At 37.6% G+C, this 5,866-nt stretch overlaps 1 non-coding gene across 1 annotated transcript; it reads right to left on the reverse strand.

Annotated features, from left to right (window-relative positions):
• Positions 1–3,990: 3,990 nt before the first annotated feature.
• LOC141635086 (small nucleolar RNA R71) lies at positions 3,991–4,097 on the reverse strand. Its single transcript, XR_012539792.1, has one exon. It is a non-coding gene; the product is annotated as a small nucleolar RNA R71 (small nucleolar RNA).
• Positions 4,098–5,866: the final 1,769 nt, after the last annotated feature.

Genomic DNA, 5,866 nt, shown 5'->3' on the forward strand with positions numbered 1-5,866 from the left:
TTTTGTGAGGTTTCTTTCTCTAAAATTATTTCACAAATGTAGAGAGATCAATAATTTCTAACACTCGAAAATATTTAGTAAGGTAGTGAATGATTATAGAGGAAAACCATTGGCATTTTTCTAGTGGAAAAACCGGTTGGGAGGTGGGATAAATGGGGAGCCAATGCATGCAAAAGATGCTCTTCTCAAAAGCTTGTAGGGTTGCATGGCTATATACTAGAGTGATCATTGTGTTTTCCATTTAAAATAATTAACACAATTTAAAACCCTAACCCTCCCCATTTTCGGTACACCCATCATAAAATGGAAGGTCCATTTTATTTTGTCATTTGTCAATTTTGTCATGTGTCACATGTTACATGACATGTTACACCATAATGTATTTTTAACATATTAAAAATCAACATATTAATAAAATATGTCACATACAAAATCTAACTAGTAATTTTTAATTACTTGTACCAAAATAGTTTATCAAATTATAAATTACAACGTCTTGTATTTATAATAAATTATTCATTCAATTTTAATTGTTTCGTAAACAATAATTTTATCTAAGTAATAAAACAATTTGATTACTTAGTACGTATCTTATTTTACTCATAAAATCATCCGTCAATTTTAAGCAATTTAATTAACAAGTATCGGCATACGATTAATTAAATAATCAATTAAGAGTATTTCCCTATAGGTATGACTTAAGGGGATCAACTGATCACCACCGTCGCACGACAGTAATGTCAAACTCTAGTCAGCCAATCATTACGGATATGTGTGGACCAGTTGACTGTAAAATATTACTTCCCACATGTATTCTGAAATATGAGATTTAAACATGTGATCATTATGATCGACAGTTGTGATCGCATTATTGTCGGAGGACACTTATTCAAACATGTATAAGAGACAGTTGATATCCAGAATTTAATGGAACTTGAGTAGTTCTGTTAGCCGAATATCGTCTCCCGAGAGATTGTGAAAATAGTGGGAGTGTTTGACTGGCTTTAGAACCAGAGTCTAAAAAATTGTTTAGACATGTACTTAGAAAGGTTGTATGTGATGAATAGATTTCATAGAACAAAAAGGAAAATAGCAAAGGAAATTAGAGTGATGCAACTGTTGTTAATTCTCTAACCAAAGCCGTTGGCATAAGGTAGACATGATGGTTATGTCATCTCAATGTGATTGAGGAATATACCTCAATTCCTGAAGATCGTTATGTAAATATTGGATAGAGTATTAATATTTGCGTAAGTCATGATCCCACTCATTTTTTGAGTCTCTTTAAGAACTCATTTATTTAGTTTGACTGAAATCATGAATACCTTGTTTATCCGAATTGGTTGTGGAGACAATGTTGAACCCCAATTCAAGTGAATAGGATGAACATTGTATTAGCCCCTAGTCACTTAATGAGGTGACGTCTCGGAGTGACTAGATTGTAAGACGATTGATGGTAGGTTCAGCACCATAAGGTCATAAGGATGACTAATCGTTTACTGATGTGACCATATCTAGAGCATATTTAGTCCCCGAATTAGCCTTATTCCGATGCTTTTTAGTGCATATGTGGGTCATTTATTATCTTTAGTCCTTTGTTTTGCATATTCTTTGAGGTTTTGTTTCCTTGGTAGGAAAGGAGTGAAAACCTTGCATTTTCATGGCAAAATAAAGCTAAATTGATTGAATTCAATGACCAAGAATCAAAGAGAAGACAAGACTAGAAGGCCTTTGTACATACTATAGTAGATGGGCAATGATGAGAAAAGATACTTGCATCCCCAAGGAAATCCTCAAGGATTTTATGAAGAGAAAGGAATAAAAGAGGAAAGAAAGTAGTTGTAAGACAATCCGAGCGGATTGTCCACAAGCCGCCCGTCCAGCAAGGGCAACCCGAGTGTCTTCCCCAGCTGGACGCCCGTCCAGAATCACCCCAATCCGCCCGTGCACCACCACAATCCGCTCGGCCAGAACCTCCACAATCCGCCCGTCCCGTGCCCTGGACGCTCGGATTCTGTGTCAGCCATTTCGTCTTCTACAAGTTTCAAGGAAAGATGCGCATATTTTTCTAAGACCGGCAAAAAGGAGACCAGAGTCTCCCTTGAGACCGGCGATTCCTCATGGACTTAATCATCATTTAAGCCCTTAGTAAACACTAATCTATGTAACTAATCCCCACTATAACTACCCCATTAGGCTAATTAGAAGATCATGTTCTTCTTAGCAATCTTTAGTGTAGTTAATATCAATCAAATCTCTCTTTAATCTTGTAATCAACATTTAATCAAGTTTTAATACAAATCTCATTTCCTTAATCTCTTTTAAGTTCATCTTTCATTTTGGGTAATTGAAGATTATTTGGGTTATTATTGGGAGATTGACAACCTTCCAATCAATCATCAAGTACTTCTATTATTCTTTGCTTTATTATTGGAATCATTAGTAGGTATAATTCTCTTAATCCCTTTTTAATTATTGTTAATTATCTTCATTTATTCATCATGTTTTACTTTGTTGGTGTGATTGACAACCTTGCTAGCATATTCAACATGATAATGAGTGAGTAGTTCCTTAGTTAGGGTTAATGGGTAATTAGGGGAAACCAACATGGGGGATGATTCATGCTTAAATTAATATGTTTTCATAGTTTATTTGCTTGCTTGTTGTGATCTCAACTTATGCACATGTTATGTTTGATGAAATGCGAGCCTATGAATCCTTGCATTTTTTACCCATCACCTATCTTTTCAATGAGACTTGTAAGACATAAACCAACTCGAGTCTCATTAGACCATGCATATAGTTGAGTAGGGAGGATTAAGTCGACTTGTACGTGTTGTACAATCTAATCGATTCGGCTCCGGGACCCAAACTTTCCTAGGATTGTAAGATATAAACCAACTCGATCCATCACAACAATAATTGCTTGCTTATAATTTGAGAATATGTTTGTATTATCAATTGCCATGAATCCCCTATGACCCCATGACACCCTAGTGCCTTTTATAAATTGTTTACACTCCTTTTTAATCATCTTGCTTGTTTACTTTTATTGCTATTTAGTTTAGTGATCTTCTACTTCAAACCCCAAATTGCTTAGACACCACTAGTTGCAATCGAAAATCTCATCTCAATTCCCGTCCCTTGGGATCCGACCTTTACTTGCCTCTTTACTAATTGTAGAGTTGTTTGTGGAGTTATAAATTATGTTTTGGTCTAGGTGGTCCTAACGACAAGTACCGAAAACTAAACCTCCAAGTGAGTCCGACCAAAAATGGCGCCGTTGCCGGGGACGGTGTTAACTTGATTTAGATTTTCTTATATTGTTATTAGTTGTTTCTTTCTTTGCCTTGGGGAAGTAAAACTCCTCAAGGTTTGTTCTAATTATTTTCGAGTTGTTTGATATTTTGCATGTCTAGAAGATCACAAGGTAACTTGTTACCCTTTGATCACGAAATTGAAAGGACTTTGACAACCAATAGAAGACTTGCTAGGAGAACTTTGAGAGGTATTGGTGAGGTTGTAGATATTCAACCAAACACTATTGAGTTCATCAACCCTTTTGAAAGAGAAGGTGAGGAGAACCTAACACAAAATCCAACACAAAATCAACCCACAATGCCTAAATTTTCATCACATTCTGTACCAACCGAGGAGAACCTACCTAACGGTACTCCCACACCACAACATTTAACCGGAAACTTTATTGCCAAATCCGCATTTATCCAATTAGTCGGAAGAAGCCAATTTGAGGGGATGCCTAGTGAAGACCCTCACTCTCACATGGAGACTTTTTGTGACTATTGTGATGCGATTTCTCAAACCGGTGTAACCCAAGACCAAATTCGATGGGTCTTATTTCCTTTTTCTCTAATTGGCACCGCAAAACAATGGTTGAAAGGCCTTGATAAGGCTACTCTCAGAATTGATTCTTGGAAGAAATTGGCTCTAGCTTTCTACAAAACGTTCTATCCACCGAAAAAGACTAACATGCTAAGAGCTCAAATTACGGGCTTTAAGAAAAGAGATGAAGAATATTTGTATGAATCTTGGGAGCGATTCAAAGGAATTTGTCGCTCATGTCCTCATCATGGACTTAGCGAGTGGTTCTTGGTACAGCAATTTTGGAACGGTTTTTATGAAGACTCAAGAAACATTCTCAACATGGGATCAAATGGAATGTTCACCGAAGTTGACGACAATCAAACTTGGAACAAGATTGAGGAAATGGCGGTCCATATTTCACAATATAGTAGACCTCGCAAGGCTACTAGAGGAGGAAAGCATGAAGTAAACTCTATTACTCAATTGGGTGCTCAACTTAGTGCTCACATTGATACCATCAATTTGAAGTTCGAAAAAGCTATGGCTAGACTTGAAGAAGCCTCAAAATCACCAAAGCATCATGTTAATGCCATGACGGCATCTTCATCAATCCCAAGTGGGATATGTGAGAATTGTGGAACTTTGGGACATGACCAAAGTGAATGTAGGGGGAACAAATGAACAAGTGAATGCTTTTCAAGCATACAAGAATGGTACCCCTTATTCAAACTATTACAATGAAAACACCAAATTCCACCCAAATCTCTCATACAAAAGCCAAAATGTTCAAAACTCTCAACCAACATACACCCCACCTCCCATGAGAAACCAAAATCAAAGACCCTTTTACAACCAAAACCAAGGTTACCAAAATCAAACTCCATACAATTAACAAAATGACCAAGGTTTTGATGTTCAAAAAGCAGCCCTCCAAATGCAAAAGAATCAACAAGAGTTTTTCACTGAAATGCAAAAGGATAGTCAAGCAAAGGAAATCACCATCAACAACATCCTAGCCCACACCAAAATGTTGGAAACCCAATTAACTCAACTAGCATCTTCAAGCTCACAAAGGCAAAAGGGGCAATTACCACCTCAAAGTAATCCCCCGAGACATGAAACGGTTAGTGCCATTCACTTGAGAAGTGGTACAAGGTATGAAGCACCGGAGAAGAAAGTTGAGGATAAAGTTGTGAAAGCTAGTGACAAAGAAGAAGTTGTGCAAAACTCCAAGGATGGAGAACCATCAAAAGAAGAAGTTTCAAAGAAAAATGAAGAGAAGGCCAAGGAGAAGGAGCCCATTGTGATTAGACTTCCTTTTCCGAGTCGTCAAGCCAAGCCCAAATTTGATAGCCAACTTGGAAAATTTATTGAGATTGTGAAGAATTTGGAAGTCTCGATTCCTTTTACGGAATTAATCAATCACGTGCCGGCCTATGCAAAGTACATGAAAGACATCCTTACGAAGAAGAAGTCGATCCGGAAACTTGAGACTATCGCCTTCACTAAGGTAAGTAGTGCAATACTTTAAGGGAGTTCACCTCCAAAACTTAAAGATCCGGGAAGCTTCTCAATATCGTGCACCATTGGCGACACCACGATCAACAAAGCCTTATGTGATCTAGGGTCTAGTGTGAGTGTTATGCCGTACTCGGTGAGTAAAAGGTTAGGGATGGGAGAGCTTAAATGCACCAATATCACACTCCAAATGGCCGATAGATCGACGAAGACACCATTGGGGATATGGGAAGATGTTCCCGTAAGATTTGGGAAATTTTTCATCCCGGTTGACTTTGTCATTGTTGACATGGAAGAATACTCCAACATTCCAATCATTCTAGGTAGACCTTTCTTACACACTGCGGGTGCGGTGATAGATGTGAAGTATGGAGAACTCACTCTAGAACTAGGAGATGAAAGCATAACTTTTAATCTTGACAAGACCATGAGAGCTCCCTGTTTGTATGAACCATGTTTTATGGTTTATCATTATAGCCGGAAGGATGATAGGAAGAAGTCGAAATTCCAATGGAAGAATAAA

Source organism: Silene latifolia, chromosome Y (genome assembly GCF_048544455.1).
Source record: "Silene latifolia isolate original U9 population chromosome Y, ASM4854445v1, whole genome shotgun sequence".
NCBI classification, from domain to species: domain Eukaryota; kingdom Viridiplantae; phylum Streptophyta; class Magnoliopsida; order Caryophyllales; family Caryophyllaceae; genus Silene; species Silene latifolia.